Genomic DNA, 21,484 nt, shown 5'->3' on the forward strand with positions numbered 1-21,484 from the left:
GGTAAACAGTGGTGCCACAGCCTCGTGAGGTCAACGCCACCTTACAATGTTGCGTCCTAATGCTCTTAACACACGGAGCTGCAAAACTGCATTTTGCGACTCAAAAAATAAAATGTAATACGACACGTTTTACATTGTCCGGAACAAAACCCCCGAAAGTATACCTACCCGGGTCCGAAAAAGGCAGATGTCGGTTTGAATTCAGTAATGCTCAGTGAACGCCTATTATGTTCGCGAAAGTGCAAGTTCACACATCGCTTTAAAATATTATTAAGTTCGTTATGAGAAAGCAAATCGAATGGTCGAACACTAAAGTACGAGATATTATCTGCACGGTGTATGAAAGGGGGTTTATCAATCGTATTCTTAATAAGTACGCATTCGTTGTTCGTTGTACCTACGCATAAATGGAGTTTTAGATGAGAGGTTGTGGTAAATTGATTAAGACGACAGTTCTATGTACACCATAATTAGGACCTGAGGAGTTACTTCAGAAGTATTTTTACGACCTGGCGCAACAAATTTTTAACGAACCCAGAACTTTCTGGACTCTGGGTCTGTTCCCGAATATGATTACTACTTTACCAACAAGTTAAACCTGTATCAAGCGAAAGAAATCGATGCGTTTATTATTAAGTTACTTAAAAACAATCGCTGGCGATTTTTATCTCGCATATTTATCGTGCGACTTATGTGAGAAAGATTAAAACATAATGTTTAACCATCATATAACGATGCTGTTTAATTGACTGCAAATAAACCAATTAACTCGTAAAAGTATTAAACTATTAACTTTTTCAATCTATCATTTATTCTTTTTAATTTTTTTTTATTCTTAATAAGTACGCATTCGTTGTTCGTTGTACCTACGCATAAATGGAGTTTTAGATGAGAGGTTGTGGTAAATTGATTAAGACGACAGTTATGTACAACATAATTAAGACCTGAGGAGTTACTTCAGAAGTATTTTTACGACCTGACGCAACGGTGAGCGCTTTTAAGCAGAAGGTCCCGGGTTCGATTCCCGGCAGAGGCACTTTGGGAATTCATAGTTTCTTAATTTTCTGGTCTGGTGCGAGTCTATGGCCTTGGCTAGTTACCTACCTACCAACAAAGACGTGCCGCTAAGCGATGTAGTTTTTCGGTGCGATGTCGCGTAGGAACCGATTAGGGGTATTATCCTGCTACCTTAGACCGCTACGTTATATTAGACTGCATCCTCACTTACCACCAGGTGAGATTGCAGTCAATGGCTAATTTGAAGTAGGATTTGAAAAAAATATTCGCAGTTCTTTGTAATTTTATTTTATTTTGTATAATTAATATATCATAGGGGATATTAAATTAGTTGAATAAAAAAAAAAAATTCATCGGTGTTGACGTGTAACCTTAAGAAGGCTATTGTGTCGGGAAGTTTAGCATTATGACTATTTCAAAAGCATGCAGAGACAATGAAAGTCGCTTTGTTACGTTTATCCCGGGATCCCTTTTGAAATTATGGGAAAAACTTCACGTTTTTAATCAATTATTGAAATTTGTTTTTACGCCAATAAATAGAGAGGAAAAGTTTGAATGTAGAGGGTTAATCTCCGAACCTATTCATCCCATTTAAAAAAATCTTTCACGACTATTTAAAATAGACCTACATGATTTACGAAGGCTGTATAATGTCCCGTTAGGATAAAAAGGCTTTTCGTGGAAGCCCATTTTGTCAATGTAGTCCACGAGAAAACTGCTTTAAGAATGCAAAACGAAACGTTACCATAACGTAATAGATATGCTTTCAGTATATATGTTTTAGATCTTTAAAAATAAATTGGATAAGTATTTACAACAAGCGTCGTTTGGGCCATAATAAACGATAAAAAAGGGATAAGATAAATAAAGACAATTTGAATCAAAGCCCTAATAAGTTATAGAAATTTTTGAATATTTTTTTATTACTCCATGCTGAGTTCTTAAGTCATAATAAACAAGTTTTTGAAAGTCAAATATTAACAATGTTCAAAATGATTTATTATTTTTCCGCACCACTGTGACCTTCTAAATATAATGCAAATAAGGATCTTCATTATTTATATGACAAATTCCTTCTAATATAATGGATTGCTCATATAATTTATTTATAACTTACTTATTTTTATTTTATTCAAATCATGTATTAAGATGGAAACATTTTAGGTGTCAATATATTTTTAAATACGAACAGAAAACCTACAGCACAAATTACTAAACGTAGAAATTTTAAAAATTTGAGAAATTTGTTAGTGGTGTCAGAAAGGATTTTGTAAATATTATATCTCCTAAGAGGGTTAAGCAGAGGAAGGAAGCTTGTATAAAACTCTATAATTTTTCAAGACATACTTTCATACTTCAAGATATACAAAACTTGGTATTTTGGTTACAAAAGAAAGTTGTTTCACAGGTTTTTTTAAACTACCCGCAAACATGAAATGAAAATTTGCATTAAAGTCAAATTATCTAAGTGATGAAGGAGTCTGAAATGAAAGCGGGGTAACCTTTAAGGGCTACCTATAGTTTTTGTATTAGGCTTAGAATCGTTTATTACGCGTTATTGTACCGGAACGCTAAAAACATGAATCTGAGGCTGCAATCAAAGCTGTTTCCAGGGCGCGTTTGAAACCTATAATAACGAATGTGGTTATCATCATCACCTCACATTAATGCAAACATGTATAAACGCTTCATAAGTGCTTCTCATAGGCCTACATAAAAAAAAGGATATTTGAATTTGAAAAAAGAATCCTTGGTCGCACAGAATCGCGTATTTCAACTGCATGCATTTCCGTGTGGAAAGATTCAATCTGATGTTACTTTTTGAACTATATCTAGTTTAAAAATAAGTTAAAAGTGACACAGGCTGTCTCCGTTCTACATCATTATAAAGAGATCACACACTTACGCGACGGCGAGCACACGGTCTGCGATTGTCAATGAGAGCCCTAGAAAAAAAGATAAAAGCAAAGCGCCCGTCCTCCTCATATGAGAAACAAAGACGTACCGCCAGTCTTAGAGTTTACGTTACGCGTATGTATAGGAATATACATTTCTTTACTATTTAGAAATATAGGTTTATAGGTCTATCTTTGTTAAATAAGATGGCTCAGTGAACTACGTATCACCTTAATGACATCATTAAACTATTAAGAGAGTTGGTATAAATTAACGAAAACAATATAAAAAAGAAAAAACAACACATTGATATTAATTATTTGATATTATAGTAGTACAAGTGGCGGCTAAAAGGCAATTTCTTCGCGGCATACAAATTTGCAGAGGACAAGTGACTAGCGAATAAGTTTACAGAAATCAGTAAAAGGCTCGCCTAGTAACGGCCCACTGCTAGAATACTAAACGTCCCTGTCACATCGGATAGAATGTAGAGCATACACCCACTAAGACGCTTTGATGCAGCTTGGCGGTCTTTACCGTTTATTATCACATGATCGTGATAATAACTGGACTCGACGGCTTGGCTAGCTCACAGACGCTCGTGGGTGGTGGTACTGATTTTTCCTTGTGACCCGTAGTTGAACATGTTAATCACTAGACCAACGACATCAGTAAAAGCACTTAGTTTTTTAAATGCTGCAAGATATCTGGTGGTGACTTTCCAGGTTAGGTATTCCTGTACCAAATTTCATTAAAATTAGATCAACACATTTTTAACATCAGGATGGAGTTTGAATTCATGCAATTTGTAAACTGTAAATTAATCCGCTGAGTTTCTTGCCGGCTCTCGTTGGAATGGAATGGAATGGTGGTAGAGTCACAACAAACAGACTGACTTGACGTTTCAAAAGTGCATAAAAAACTAGGCCTATTTAAATAGTAATGAAAAAAAAAAATGAATTTTGAAATTTGAATTTGATTGAACATTTTACTATAATCTACCAAATCTTTTACATAACCAGAGTATGCAGTTTATGTTGACCTGTACTGTCCAACTATAATTCCCGATAGGATTCGAAATACACTGCAAGTGTCAGTGCATTTATAAATCTTCAATTTTACTGATATAGCTATGTACATGTGTGCGACCTTTTGCGATATCATCGTCCGCGATAGCCTAAGGGTGGGGGGAGTTACTATGCAAAGATTCGTCGTATGAAGATTTTCCATGATACTGGAGGTTATCATTTAAATAAACATGAATAATTTGTAAATAGGCCACGTTAAAAAACCTGCGTCGCCTTGTAAGTAGCCTTCCCAAGTGGGAGTTAGTATTATATTAGAGCAGTTAGTCCCGGTTGGAATTTCTAAACTTTATGTTACGTCATCATGAGCATCCATCCAACCATCTTAGGAGAGGTTTTGCAGTATGGGTGCAACATGCTCAATGCGTTATTATCACATCTAAGTGACGATAGCCGGGGCCGAGCGCTTAACGTGCTCTGTGAAGTACGGGGTTGTATGGCACCAATTTGCTAACTCCTGGCTAATACTAATGGACAAAGAAACGTGATATATTGATCGGATTAGTAAGTGTTTTGTTTCACTTCAAAGATTGATCAAATATTGAGTAGCTTTTCTGACGTTTATTCTAATAAGGAAAATAATAAAGTGTAAAAATCCTTTATCTGGATTTTAAACACCTACGAATACCCTCGTGGCCAATATCAAAAAATCTTATCAATACCGGTGCAGCTTTTGAGGAGAGTAAGAGTAAAATTTCATATCCCATTCGTAACGCAGACACCATAACATCTAGGTAAAAAGAAAGTAATGACTCAAATAAGAGAGTTTTAAAAAGTACACTTGCAAACAAAGTCATAACATAACATACTAGAGTGCACCATACTATAATATTCTAGCGTATCATCGCTCGAGGCGACCTTGACCGTAGATGCACGTGGAAGAGTGCGTTTCATCGTATTGAACGCTTCGCCTACTTCTATGTTCCAACGACTAAATTTATTTCACGTGAGACTTAATTTACATTTTCATTATTTTAATATATGGAAATAATGCACTCCTGAAGTTACCAACTGTAACAAATATTTTTCAACTTAACATGTACACAGTTTGTGCAATAAATTAAATATGGAAAATATTAAAGTGAATATCGTTAAAAACAACAGTCAAGAAATAAATATTTTAAAGTTAAATTATTAGTCTACCTGGTCGCTCCGTTCTAATGCTCATTACATAGCAGTGCAAGTATTTGCATTGTGATTACGAGTGACCTGATTGAACCGAGCCTTTGGATCATGCATGCGACCTTGTTGCGAGTTATATTATAATTTATATGATAATACACTTTGTATTTTATACATTTTACACTTTGACGTCCAATGAGGTGAAAATATACGCCAAGTTTACTTATTGCACGGTTTGTTCCTGTTGTTATATATCTATTATAATGAATCGTAACATAAATATAATGTAGGTGTTATTGTATATTAAAAGTCACTAGAGCCTGATATTCGCGACTACTTTAAATTTTAGTTTTCCTTTTGAGAAATGTGTAAAAAATAATCTACCATGCTTTTGGGAGTATTTAAGAAACTATTTAAGGAAACCATTACACGACAGCCACAAATTATATATCGCGAGTTTTACTGTAGTAATTTATGTAATAATGCACTTTACTCGTTGACAGCCAATGAGGTGAAAAAAGACGCCAAGTTTTTTTTTTCGTGGTTTATTCCATTTGTTTCGTCTATTAAGGTAAATAGCTTTATAAATTAAATATAACCTGTGTAAATTAAGTATCTGAATTGGCAGTGTGTACCTAATAGGCACTTTTCTTGCAGCTTCGTCCGGTTAAAATACTCGTTTCAAAATATTTCCTGCGTAAAAAGTTTAATTTGTTTGTATTTCGTATTGGACGTTTGCAGGAATCCCAAAAAATCTGATTCTTAAAATATTTCACAAAAATTATTTTCCGGATGAAATGAAGCAAAAAGCAGCGGATGCCAGTTAATAAAAACACCAATCGACCACTTCTTAGCCTTTGGGAATTATAATGAAATAATTATAAAGAAAATAGACGCTAAGTTTTTTACCGCTTTTTTATTTATTACCATATTTATAACTCCTCCTAGACTGTTGGACCGATTTGAATGAATTTTTTGGTATACGTTTGAGTGGCACCCTGGGTGGTTTAGATTCACAAATTAGCCCGACAGATGGCGCTGGGCGCTAGTAAATTAGTATTTTCTTTTAAACTCCTTTCGCTCAAACAACCAACTGAAAAAAATAAACATTTTTGCATTTGATAGTCTAATTTGATTATACGCATTGGCATAGATTCTTAGGAGCCGATCAAATTAAATAAAACAGTCGCGGGTGGTGGACTGGGACACGGTGGTTTACGTATAATGTGTAGGATGAAACTGTGTACGGTTTACTTATCAGAACTTGTACGCGGATGAACCGCTAGTAATTATATGATTACTTTGTATTTTGCACACATTACGTCATCAGTACTTTGACGTCCAGTGTGGTGGAAATACACGCCATGTTAACTTATTGCATGGTTTGTTCCTAGTTGCTTTGTCCATTCACTTTAACATTAACTATAAAACGCTGGCTGAAAGAATGAATTCCCGAAGTCCGTCCGCTAGTCATATAGTCATCATTAACCTTTTACCGGCACTCTCAGGGTTCACCACGGCCCAGTGCAGATTAGTAGACTTTACACGGCCTTGAGAACCTTATAGAGAAATTTCAGGCATGCAGGCATCATCACGATGTTTTCCTTCACCGTTGAAGTAAGTGATCCTTAAAACACACACAACTTAGAAGTAAATGCGCGTGCTGGGATTCGAACTCGGCCCTACGAAAGTAAAGCCGAAACACTGACCATGAGGCTATCACCGCTTCGTACAGTATTTAAAACAGAAAGGAATTTAATTGCCATTGCAGTCGATAATAACGTCTCCACAAATATCTCTCCCTCCGACAAATATAGGCAATAAAATACGAGTTCAATAGATTTTATCTGGAATAGTGTCGTTTCATTTTCCTACACGCGAATGTATTTTAAACTAACGTACATACTATGAAGTTTTATAAATAGACGGGTCATGCGCCAACACTACCGAACTTTAATACGCGAGCTTACCGACGCGATCGCTATTAATGCTCTTTCTTCTCACCCATGAATTATGACGTAACTGTAAACATCTCGATCATGACTGTATATGTATTTTCTAAAGCTGAATTGAATAAAACAAAATGACATAATATTTCGCTTGAATAAAAACATTTAAATGGTACTTAGTACAGATTTTTAGCAGATTTGTAGCAGAGCTGTTAAAAAATAAATGTAAATTCATTTATTTCAAGTAGACAATTGCAATTTTGAATCGTCAAGTATGTCTGTTTTTAGTGCCGCCATTTTTATTTCTGCACCCATTTCGTTTCCCGATGCTATGTCATTTGATGCTACAGATTGGTGGACTTCCCACGCGTTTGAAAACATTATAGAGAGAAAGAGAAAACTTAGCATATAGATTTCCATTGGGTATTATCTGCACCTCTAAGCAAGTGATGTTTAATCATCATCATACCAACATATAAACCCATTACCGGCCCACTACAGCGCATGGGTCAGCGCAGAACTCTGAGGCATGCGGGTTTCCTCGGGATATTACCTTCACCGCTAAGCATGAACAGTGGTCGACAATGGTTTTTTTTTCACTTCACTTTAATAATTGATGGACTAGCCAACCACCGCCTATAAACGGAACAACACTTCGCAGGGCATGCAAATAACACGTTCAGCTACGTGCCGCCCTGTGTACATCAATCTAAGGCGTAGGTTTAACCCTGGTGTGCCTGTAGTAACACCGGCATATACGCTCCTTAGAACGAAACCCAGCATTGCAACACTGCTTTGCGGCAGAAATAAGCATGGTGATGGAACTTCTCCGGACGAGCTCTGTCAAAAAATGCTCTACTAGATGCTTGCTCCTTCTGGTGGATACTCAGCCTTATTCTTGCTCATGCAAAACATGAGCAAGAACCCAATAGGAAGACAATGAAATGCATTTGATCGACTAGACACACATGTTGGATTCGATCCAATGATCCACAATTATTCAGCTAATGAGCTCGGCTCCTTAGGCTAGATTTATCGGCAGCCACTAGGCGACATAAAACTGATACACTGTTACACTATCTCACTATTTATAGCATCGACACGTGTATTACTTGCAAATATATATATAACTAAGCACGAAAAGGGTTTGTTTGCTTTTCTTTTGTTAGAATTATTGGAAATTCGAATTCAGTCAATGTAGAATGACCAGGACATATGATATCATAAAATAAAGCTTGATTATTCTATTTTAAAAAGTGAATCCTCCCCCCGAAAGTGAAAAGCCCCCCGTAAGTGAAGTCGAAGTCCTACCCACTGGGCTATCACCGCGCCTTATAAAGAGTACAATTAAAAAAATTTAAAGCGGTAATAGTTTAGGAAAATCCTAAAAACTTTATACCCAGAATGCTTACGAATAAGGATGAATGGGGAAAAGTTGCTAAATCGGTAATGCTCATGAAAACACAGGAAGATGACGAATAGGATAGGCAGGACACCGAAGCCTGAATTAAAGAGCTGCCTTTCTGATGGAATACTTAGTGTAATACCGGAAAGTACAGTGGAGGATGAAGGAGGTCTTTACTCCGCAGGTCACTTCATAACGATTGGTGAAGTTACTGGTATCCATGAGGATATATATATATATATATATATATATGTTTTAACTATATATATATATATATATATATATATATATATATATATATATATATAGAGTTTACACACGGCGGAAGTGTAAATTCTTAAATGAAGCCTACGAGAGATTGAGGTTAATGTAGAATATCTGAACTATTAGGATAAATGTTATGTTTATTATTTAGTTTCCATGGTAACTAGAATAGGTAAAAAAATGTATTATGTTTTCTATCTCACTCTGTCCTATACATTTATGCGTTTGTTTCTTTATCTAGATATTATTAGGTTTCCTTGGTGACTTAAATGGGAAAAATAAGTTAATTAAACGAAAGCGACGTTGCATGTTTGCGCATCACGGTTGCCGGGCATGCAACGTCGCAAAGCGAAAACGTTGTCATTCATTAGTAGATTTTACTCCTCACATTTTTCTCATACCGGGCGCCTTTCATATGAAAATCGATTCTTAAGGAGTAAACTCCGATAAACTCTAAAATGCAGTAATAGCCGAGTGGTTAGGGCTTCGGTTTCCCTGACGGGAGACCGAGTTCAGTCCTGGTGCAAACCTCCAATTTTACATGTGCGGTTTTATAGCAATAACATCCTCAAAGGTGTTTGAAGCCTACTAATTCGCACTTAGCACGCGTGGTAGACTACCGCCTAAACCCATATCATTCTGACAGGAGACCCGTGCCCTTAGGATAAGTATCAGGCTGATAATGATAATTAAGAATTTGGGATTTTAACTTTATCGTGGGTGGTTTTAGAAGTCGGTTTTTTCAAGGAGTGCTTACTGAATACTAGTTAGATAGAGGCAACATTTGTCATTATCTCATTTGATAACAATTATCTAGACGCACCATACTTTATATGACATTCAGTAATAATATTGTATTTAATAAATTACAGTTTATCTTAACAACAAACCACAAACAACGAAGTATTGATCGAGTAAATTTATTCGTTGCTTTGTGAACTTAAACGTATATCGCTGTGATAATAATACAATCAGAATCCTTGTCGCTAGTTGCACTTGTTACATTCTAACCGACAACCGTTTCGTTTCTTAACGAATACATCCAATACAAAGCGCTCGCTCTTTATAAATAAATAAAATTGGGGTTAATTGTGAAACTTAATCGCAATAAGCGATATTATTATGCCATACAGACGGATTCACATAAATGTTGTGCTATATCTTGGTGCATCAAAAGACTTTATTCCAGGCATCATAGTAGGCCCCGGTTATCCGATGTCGAACTGTCGAATTTGTCACGTTATAAATTACCTACTGCCTAACCGATCCATTAATTAAAACATCAAAAAAATTCAAAATTCAAAATTTCTTTATTCATGTCGGCCTATCACAGGCACTTATGAAGCGTTCATACATATTTGTTTACATAATTGTAACGGGATGGTGATAACTTCGTTCGCCAACTTAAATCTAAAGCTACGAGGGTTCCAAACGCGCCCTGGTCTAAGAAGAGCCCACAACAAACTTAGCCGGGTAAATTTATTTTTTTGTTATCACCATCTTCCAGTAAATTTATATTAAGCTATGAAGCTAGAGCAATTCACACCCAAGCTTTTTTATCGTTTAAATAATCCTTAATATTATAATAGGATTTTTCTGTAAGCTTACGTTTTATATAAACTTTGAACTTATTGAGAGACATCTCAAAGAAAAAATTCTATATGTTTCCCCTTTTAACCTGTTCAACAATGCATTATGATCCACATTCAGTGAAAATTACCAAAAATATTCAAATAATAGACGTGTCGAGTGCAATTACAGGCAGTGCTGGATTAGACAGCGGTCCGATTGTCGTGGATCCGCTGTTATTATATCCCAGAGCTGTAGGCATATTTTATATGTAAACTATGCTAGAAACTATACCCTAACCCCTAACCTCAGTTGTCAACCGAAATACAGCTTCTGTGGTAACTCGTTTGGCAACTTAGGTTAAAGATTTGAGAATGCATAGTAAGTTCGACAATTGTTTGATAAAACAGAGTTTGTTTGTTCAACGTTATTTAATATTTATATACAAAATGGACCGAGTTACAAAATATACGGGCTGGACTCAGATCTTCTTCAAGTACACATCAAGAGTACGAGGTACCTCAATCGAATATATATTTGATTCATTAGTATAGCAGTATTTTGATGAATTTCTTAATGACAAAGTTGCCTGGAAATTCAAAATTCAAAAATGTTTTATTGATGTAGACCTTATTACAGGCACTTATGAAGCGTTCATACATTTAACATTTAACACTAATGATAGTGATGGTGAACTGCATTCGTTAACTTAAAACTAATGCTACGGAGCGTTCCAAACGCGCCCTGGTCTAAAAAGAGCCCACAACAAACTGAGCCAGGTTTTTTTTTGTTATCACCATGTCACAGTCGAGTTTATGTTGAGCTATGAAGTTAAAGCAATTCATACCCAAGCTTTTTTATCATACTTTTAATCTTTAATATTAGAATAGAATTTTTCTAACACTGGATGCTATTAAATAAATCGGGATAATCCAATAACCCTAGATCGAACTCAGAACTTTGTTAATTGTGATTTGTGGCGATTTGATTAAACAAGAAAAAAACACTTGCTTTTAATATCTTGCGTTAAAAGAGATTTTTTATTCGCTTCATCTAAAAGAGGTCTATTTAACGCAGTGACGTCACAAAGGGTCCCCATACAATAGGAAGTGGGGACTGGAGGCAACGTAGGTAATTTGCATTCGGCCTAGTGCAAGCTACAAGGCTGTGAAATCCTACTTTGTGCAAAAAGTTTTCTACCATCATTTATAATTGTAAGCCCACTTCTAAAAAAATACGCGGAAATTCTCGATTCGATGCATTTTTTTATCAATGCACCAGTTTATCCGTGGTTACTTCATTGATTTTAGTGTTTTTCTTCATTTATGTGAGAATGTTTTCTTATAGCTAATCCAATTTTCGTTTGATTTCTATATTTAGAAATTTTTAAACTACCTTCAATAAAACTACCAATAATTTTTATGATTTTTAAAGATGACCTGCTTCTAAGCTGGGCATCGTAAGATAAGCTGGGCATCATTAAATGCAGAGCAGTTTTTGGTAGCAGTAGAGCTTGTTATGACAGGACTCGTCCGTGGAAGTACTATCGCCATGCTTATTTCTGCCGCTAAGCAGCACTGTTCCAATGCTGTGTTCTGGTCTGAAGGGCGTGATAGACGGTGGAGGTCGGTGTAGGCACATACCTACGCCTCTATTTTTTTTTTTTTTAATTTATTAACACACAAAACAGATAATGACAAAACATAAACATAAAAACAACAACCAATAAAAATAAAACTAGCCTTTCTCCATCACATGCGTGTATAAATGTAGCCAATACATGTGACGGACTTACGTTCTTGGATATTTTCTTACAAATAAAAAAGAAACAATTTACATATCATATATGAGTACACAGTGTAAGAGAATAGTGTCGAGTTGAATTATGAATTTTTTTTTTTACATTTGTCAAGCAGAGTGCTACAACTATGCAGAGATTTAATGAAAGAAACATATTTATGATTAAAGATTGCAGGAGAAAACCAACTCGTTATAAAGGCAGCACATTCTAACCACTGGATTGTAGAAAGAAGTGTTGTTTTTGTATACGTTAAGACTAAAAGTTTTACTGGTTTTGGGATTTCTGCTACGATATTTAGTATTAATATCTATCAAAGACAAATTGATGTACACAGGGCGGGATGTTGCAGGACGTGCTTTGCATGCCTTTGAAGGTTTCTCTGTTTATAGACGATGGTTATCCTCTTACCATCATGTGGTCCATATGCACTGGATGCTATTAAATAAATCGGGATAATCCAATAACCCTAGATCGAACTCAGAACTTTGTTAATTGTGATTTGTGGCGATTTGATTAAACAAGAAAAAAACACTTGCTTTTAATATCTTGCGTTAAAAGAGATTTTTTATTCGCTTCATCTAAAAGAGGTCTATTTAACGCAGTGACGTCACAAAGGGTCCCCATACAATAGGAAGTGGGGACTGGAGGCAACGTAGGTAATTTGCATTCGGCCTAGTGCAAGCTACAAGGCTGTGAAATCCTACTTTGTGCAAAAAGTTTTCTACCATCATTTATAATTGTAAGCCCACTTCTAAAAAAATACGCGGAAATTCTCGATTCGATGCATTTTTTTATCAATGCACCAGTTTATCCGTGGTTACTTCATTGATTTTAGTGTTTTTCTTCATTTATGTGAGAATGTTTTCTTATAGCTAATCCAATTTTCGTTTGATTTCTATATTTAGAAATTTTTAAACTACCTTCAATAAAACTACCAATAATTTTTATGATTTTTAAAGATGACCTGCTTCTAAGCTGGGCATCGTAAGATAAGCTGGGCATCATTAAATGCAGAGCAGTTTTTGGTAGCAGTAGAGCTTGTTATGACAGGACTCGTCCATGGAAGTACTATCGCCATGCTTATTTCTGCCGCTAAGCAGCACTGTTCCAATGCTGTGTTCTGGTCTGAAGGGCGTGATAGACGGTGGAGGTCGGTGTAGGCACATACCTACGCCTCTATTTTTTTTTTTTTTAATTTATTAACACACAAAACAGATAATGACAAAACATAAACATAAAAACAACAACCAATAAAAATAAAACTAGCCTTTCTCCATCACATGCGTGTATAAATGTAGCCAATACATGTGACGGACTTACGTTCTTGGATATTTTCTTACAAATAAAAAAGAAACAATTTACATATCATATATGAGTACACAGTGTAAGAGAATAGTGTCGAGTTGAATTATGAATTTTTTTTTTTACATTTGTCAAGCAGAGTGCTACAACTATGCAGAGATTTAATGAAAGAAACATATTTATGATTAAAGATTGCAGGAGAAAACCAACTCGTTATAAAGGCAGCACATTCTAACCACTGGATTGTAGAAAGAAGTGTTGTTTTTGTATACGTTAAGACTAAAAGTTTTACTGGTTTTGGGATTTCTGCTACGATATTTAGTATTAATATCTATCAAAGACAAATTGATGTACACAGGGCGGGATGTTGCAGGACGTGCTTTGCATGCCTTTGAAGCTTTCTCTGTTTATAGACGATGGTTATCCTCTTACCATCATGTGGTCCATATGCTTGGTCCGTCAGAAAAAAGTACTGGATGTTGGGATCAGTGTCATCACCATCAACATGCTCAACATGAATTTTGTGCACTGACCCAACACGTTGTTCGAACTCTAGTAGGCTGGCTAAAATCAGTGCTGAATAAAAGAAAGTGAAAAAAAATCCAGTCGGGAAAAGTTCAGTGACGACTGATTTCTTTATGGCTCGCGAGCGGAAAGCGAAAGTTGTATTCAAAGTAAAGATGTCAAGAGTCCTCTCAAATGTTGAATGCTGGGTGCAAAGTTAACGAAGCTTAACTAAACTGGGTTGGAGTTAAAAGGAGTGTAAAAGAAGGTTACGGATTATTACTTAGTTTACCGATATACAATAAACTATCATCATACTAACCTGCATGTCTGAGAGTTCGGCGTGTGGAGTCCCCACACGCCGAACTCTCAGACATGCAGGTTTCTTCTCGATGTTTTCCTGAACCGTTAAAGCAAGTGATATTTTAATTGTTTAAAACGCACATAAGTTAGATGTGTTGGGATTCGAACTCGGCCTTCCCAATCCTAACCACTAGGCTATAACTGGTTCATATGAATACAGATTTATTATACAAATGAATAAAATTGGCAGTTTGTGCTTTAAGTCAAATAGAGAATTAATAATTACGTATTGTTTACTAGTCCAATCGAAAACCGAGAGCTTTGTTCACCCGAAAGTAGTAGCGATGCATTTGTCCCATAAAATGTAGTAGCTACTTGATATCCAGTTATTATATTACTAGATAATACATGAATTCATAGGAATATACAGAAAATCCGTTGCGTAATGTGCGTGTGCTGCGGTCGGGGCAGACCATTGGGCACGTATCTTACAAGTCGTAAATAAGTTTATTTAAGAAACAGCAAACTGATTGAAATATTCATTAAAGCACGAATTAATAATAAGGAATCTGTTTACCTACATATCGTATCAAAAACACGAATTGACGATCTAATTTTGCCCAATGCATGTAAGATACTTGAATACGAGATAAACCGTTGCGTGATGTGCGTGCGTTGCGACAGGTGCGTACTAGTGGACGCGTACCTTTCATGGCCAAATAAGTTAAGACTTGAAAAATGAAATTGATGCAGATATTCGGTAAAACAGAAATTTAATTATTCGGAATTTGTTTACAAATCGAATAGAAAATGAAGCTTCGCTTACCTAAAACTAGTGACGATCTTATTTTTCCCAATGCATAAAGTACATACTTGATGACGAAATAATCCGTTGCGTGATGTGCGTGCGTTGCGACAGCTGCGGACTAGTGGACGCGTACCTTAACATGGCCAAATAACTTAAGACTTGAAACATGAAATTGATTCAGATATTCGGTAAAACAGAAATTGAATCATTCGGAATTTGTTTACACATCGATACAAAAGCGGAGAGCATCGCTTGCCAAAAGCAGTCACGATCTTATTTTGCCCAATGCATGTAGCACTTAATTATGGGATATTAGTTTCCGATAAAATCTGTCGATAATCACCGGTTTAAATCCTCGCGGCCGGTTCTTATTATTCCATACATCAACATTAAAATCATTATGGCCGACCTTCGGTATGGCTATCTGGTATAAATGCAAATTTAAAATTTATGGTTCTTTAAAAAGGATGAAAAAGTATCGGAGGTAGTCGGATTTTGGTGCTTCTGAATTGTTATTTACGATCGGCCTTGACTCTTTTGTTTAATGTATGTATCTCTTCACATCTTTAAGTTGTTTCACTTGTGCCGTAAGATAATTTGGTTTATTTGACAGCTTTTGTAATAACAGGGTCTTAAATATGCAGTCATGCTAAAAAAATGTACTAAAAAAAACTTGTTTGAGATTTTCAAAACTAAAAAAATTGGTTGCCTGTAAAGTCGGTATACGGGCGAAAGTTTTACGTGACAACGACTTTGAGTGGTAAAATAATTTTAATGTGGATATTCATTCGTATAGTAGGAAGAAGGATGAAATAATAGTAACAATTTAAAACATTTATTTATACAAAGAATTATATTTAAAACATTAATTAATACAAAGAATCTCGCACTGAATTTCATATTAACAAAATTTTATTTTTACCTTTACACATACATACGTATTTATATACAAATATACATACAATAACTTGCAATACATTTGCGTACAATGAAACAGCGTTTACTACAAAGGGACGCGTGCCTTTCACTTTTTATGTCTGTCTCTCTCGCTCTTAGGCGGGCTAACCATGCCCGAGTGGAAGGGACGCGTGCCTCTCACTCGCTCTCATTGTGAGCGCATAACGTGAGCGGAGCGTAACGCAGTTTCTTGAAGTGTCACCCGGCAAACCAATTTATAAGACGTTGTCACGTCAAAAAAAATATTTATTTAGAAACTAGGACATCCCATCGCCTGAAATTCAAAGTTTGTAGACCATTCTAAATTCAGTTAGATGCGAGAACCTACATGGGTTTAGTATGTTAGATCTACGAGTACCTATCGGTGCCTTGGTATTCGAATGACTATACCTACTTGTCACATCCAAACTAAAACTATAAATACGAAAGTGTGTCTGCTAGTTTGTTTGTTTGTGGCCTGTGTTCGGCTCAACCGTTGAACAGATTTTAATGCATTTTGGCACATATGAAGCTTGCATCCTGGAGATAGATATAAGATTATATTTATCCCGAAAAAGCTGCTGATCAAAGTTATCCGCGAGATTTAATAAAATGGCATTTGTTACAATATACCTACATGGTTTGACCACTTAACTTATTTTGGTTAAATTTTGCATATAAATAGTTTGCATCCTGGAGAATGTCATATAATACATATATTTTATCTCGAAAAAATAAAGAGTTCCTACGGGATTTTCATAAACCCAAACGTAAACGCGGAATCGAGGTTGTAAACTATTAATGGATTTAAAACTGTATATTATGAAAATTAAGCTTAATTTGCAACAATTGACTTTACAATGGACTATTGATTTACAATGAATAATTGTTAACAATTATTGATTGTAAAGTCAACATCTCCTGAGGATGCTCCGATTTCGAAACGTGCGTGGCCGTAGAGGGTACATTGCCGAAGATCTGTTCGGTGTGGAGTATACGGATTGAAGAAATTATAAGTTACACCATACAGATTCTCCTGCTTTTCGCGGAGTATAGCAAATTAAGCTTAATTTTAATAATATACTAGCGTACCCAGCCCGCTTCGCCGGGCTACATTTTGCTTTATTTTATTTAAACAATAAACTTACATCATTAAATTTTTAATAAAAGCTGTATTTGACAGTTCAAAAATACCCCAAAAATACACCAAACTTTACAGGATTACTCGCCAGGTCAATTCGGAGATTCCCTGATAGTTTCATTGAAATCGGTCCAGCCGTTTCGGAGCCTATACGGAAAATACCCACACACTTTCTCTTTTATATATAAATCATGGATTTCTGCAAAGTAACGCCTGCTTCTATCCAATATTTAAAACTGTATTACAAGGGGCATAAAGCTCTTGTAATAGGTCGAATAAATTACAGCATATTTCGCTACATTGCTATTGAAAATAGTATTGATGGACGCTAAATAACCCAATGCAATTTATCATCGTCAATCAAACCATTTGGCGTGTATCACATTCGATTTTAGTGTGCCCAATTATTAAGATCCCCGCTCTGCCGGTAGCCGTTACTACGTTTAGGGCTCTAACTATGCTGGCAAGCTGTTCTCTGCTATTCATATGCATTATATTGTAATGTATGTATATACATTCTGCCCTGCGGACGCGTGGTATCTATCTATTACTACGTAGTCTATGTCATTGATACGAAAAGTGCATGCGCATTTTTTATTTCAAACCCAGAACGTAATATCTGCATGCAATAATAATTCTAGATTGTATCTTAACGTATTTGTTTTACGTTTGATAACTGAATGCGGTCTAAAATTAATAAAGTGCGAAAGTGGATAAATATAGACTCAAAGCTAGATAGTGGTATTACGTTTACATTTAAATATGCATGGCTCGGCGACATTGTATCGGCGTCGTTGCTATTGGCTTGCACACTTTACGAGCAGACTTCCTCGTTTTGTTGATAATATTATGGGCAAGTTGGTCTGTGTCGGGAAACAGATCGTGTCCTGTTTACAACCGCGTTTTTCCCGTCTCGAGTGTCGACCTTTAGGGATCTAACTCTCGACCTCTGTTTTAAAGCTAAATAATGAGGAGCATAGCTTCAGTAGAGTAGTTCTGAGAGCAGAGCGGGAGGATCGATAACATCTCTAAACTTTTCGGAGCTATGCCCGTTCTTAAATAAAACAATTGAATATCACTTGCACTGCATGCCGTTAAGTTCCCCATAACGTTCTCAAAGGCGTGTGAAGTAGTAATAGATACGCCCTTGGCAGCGTGCTCGACTAACGGCCAAAACAACACTTCTCGTTCTGATAGGAGACCCGTGCCCGGGAATGGGTAAATAATCATCGTGATGACGATAGCTTCAGTATATAGCCATAATATAACAACTCTTGCCATTCTAATATGGTCTTACTTTCTAGACTCATGCACATTCGCGTGAAACTGAAATTTGTGTGAGTGTGTGTGTTTATTATTTTTAAATTAAATTGCATGTGCGTTAAATTACTGCAGTGTATGGTACAAAAGGCCGCGTTCCTCTAAATAATAATACCAGCTATGGGTAGAAACTTAAATATAATCCGTTCACTAACTCCGTTTTAAGATCAGTTTTTTTTACTTAAGATAGCTTGACGACAATCATGTTTGTTAGGAAGCGATGGTGAGACTTGAAAGTACTCAAGTTGTACGAAGTAGAAGGTACAGTTGCCCGAAGGGCGTCCACCTTATCGGTACGTTTCAGAAACATAGATAGAAAAAGTTTAATGCATGTTGATTGAATATCAACCACATGAGGATACCATTGCTTACGTCTTGCTGTTCTGTGATAGAATGGGTACGGAGAAACAGGATTGTGAAGTTCATGAGTTAAAACCGATAAACATGCAATATTACGTCAGTGCTGTAAACCTAGTTTTTTAGACTGTCATCGATTAAACAATCAGCGATTTAACACTGTGTAGTCAAGATATTAACAATAATTAATATATTCATAGCTAGGAAACCGGCTTCTTATGAAATTATTTATTCATATTTCATACTGCTGAGTTGTGGATTAGAAACGCAACGTTTTTCTATCGTCGGGGTCGATACAATCTAGTCACACAGTTTTTAGGCGTGTATAGTTAATAAAAAATCTAGCCATAAAAAAGCTAATAATGTGAAAAAAAACTACCTTGCTATACAACTAAAAAGCGATAAATAAATATTTTGTACAACATTTTGAAGTTGGTTTTTTTCACCAATTTTAGTCGCCAAATTTGCAATTATCTTAAGTAAACACTTAGAACGTTTTGAATTCGTTTGTATGGAAAAATATGCTTCGTTTGATTTAATATTTTTAATGTGTGATTCCTTATGGAACTTATACATATGCATCCTTCAATACTGTTTCGTAACACTCTGTTACACGTTGTATACTAACAGGCTCATTAGTGGTTAATTTAATATGTTGTAATTACGCGGAAGAGAATGTTAAAAGTAACCCTTTGGGGAGCCCAGTTCGAACCCCGGCACGTCGCCCTAACTTTTCTAAGTTGTGTGCGTTTGAAGAATTAAACATCGCTTGATTTAACGGTGAATGCAAACAAAAATCTTCATTATGTTCTCAAAGACGTGTAAAGTCCACCAATCCCAACTTGGCCAGCTAGGCAGACTGTGGCCAAAACCCTTCTCATTCTGAGAAGAGACCCGTGCTCTGTAGTGGAATGAAACATCATAAATTAATTGATGATGATGACTGAGATGAGTAGTAGAAGTACCTACTCTCTCCCTTCTTAGAATTAGTCACTTTGACCGATCGACATCCACGGTAAGTGGGTTGTAGGGAGTTCCAAAATCCACGGTACTGGACTGTTTTTTTCCAGCGGCTCCCAGTGATTCGTTAGATGTCGTCTGTCCACCTCGATGGTGGTTGACCAACGCTGCATTATCTATCAGTACTTATCTTGGACTTTAGCAACTGATAACCGTTTGCAACATCTTGTAAATTATGCATATCGTAGTATGAAATACCGGAGACCGATGTTATATATACTTTTAGTACCGAAAACGATTTAATTTACGATTTCCGCGGGAAGGCAACAGCTATTTTACAGTTAAAAAGCGGTGATAGCCCAGTGGGCAGGAGCTCGACTTCACTTTCGGGGGGGCCGAGTTCGAATCCCAGCACGAACCTCTAGCTTTTCTAAGTAATGTACGTTTTAAGTAATTAAAATATCACTTTCTTCAACGGTGAAGGCAAACATCGCGAGGAAACTGCATGCCTGAGAGTTCTCCATAATGTTCTCAAAGGTGTGTAGAGTCCACCATTCCGCACTAGGCTAGCGTGATGGACTACGGCCTTAACCCCTTCTCATTGTGGGAGGAGACCCGTGCCCTCTAGTGGGCCAGTAATGGGTAGATATGACCTCCCCCACACTCTTTTTTGCTACGGAGGTTAAATATTAAGACAAAACAATCTCTTTGAATTATTATCGGCCATAAATTGACACCTAAGTTGGAGCTCAGACATTTGTGTATCCCAAAGTTCGCCACTATCATCACAGATCAATCATGAGTTATTGCCATACAGCCTTATTATACGGTCCCCTTATTTACGGGTAGTGTTTAAGGATACCGCTCGATTGTACCATAATTGCGGCTCTGAGTTATGGCGAGAGAAATCAAACACATGTTGTTTTTTCGATTACAGGTTTTGGATAAGTTTAGTGTTTCGTGATGGATACTTTGGTTAGATCGAAAGAGTGAAATGGCAAGGAGCAGGAAAAGTGAAAATTACTCATTTAATTTTTGAATAGCGTGAAGTATATTTTAAAGTTGATTTATGTTTCTACTACCTAATACAAATAATAAAGAATACTCATATCAATATATAATTTTTTTTTTTATATTAACGCACACGTTTTTTTAACCGGTCAAACTGAGAAACCGGTTCTTATTTAATTTAAGTTATGAAATCTTTCGCGCAATAAGAAAGGTAACCTGTAGCATTTAAATATTTCAGTTATTAACCAAAAGTTTCTGGTAAATTGAAACAGGTTCATGCTTAGGATACTGTATAAGATACCGTAGTACTATTATGTGTGTGTGATGCTGGTACCTACCACTTCAACCGTTCAACCATGTATATTATATTCTGAGCAATCAAAACCGCACCAACTAAATACAAATTTATAGAATTTGTTAGTAACAATATTCGCCTGCACCTATAATAGTTCATATCTTTTATTTTTAAAACTATGTTAAAAAACAACTTGCGTCCCCTAGCGCTAAAATGAGCATTGTTTTCCAGAGAGTAGTAATGTTCCTATATACGAGTATGTTCGGGTTCCAAATTAAACAGATTCTTATGCTTTCAAAGTATCAGTCTCAAATGTAGAAGTAAATACCTAGTACAGAATAATTTATATAGGTACAATATGCGTTATAGTAATATCATACATTAAAAAAATGGATAATGAAGCTGTGCAAAAATGCTATAGGTACGTACAACAAATCTG

The 21,484-nt window shown here is 36.0% G+C and overlaps 1 protein-coding gene across 1 annotated transcript in view; it reads left to right on the forward strand.

The window, feature by feature from the left end:
• The window catches only part of LOC120632299 (protein doublesex), a 265,049-nt gene that overhangs the window by 156,825 nt on the left and 86,740 nt on the right, over positions 1-21,484 (forward strand). The window lies entirely within an intron of this gene.

The sequence above is a fragment of the Pararge aegeria genome, chromosome 19 (genome assembly GCF_905163445.1).
Source record: "Pararge aegeria chromosome 19, ilParAegt1.1, whole genome shotgun sequence".
In the NCBI taxonomy this organism is placed as follows: domain Eukaryota; kingdom Metazoa; phylum Arthropoda; class Insecta; order Lepidoptera; family Nymphalidae; genus Pararge; species Pararge aegeria.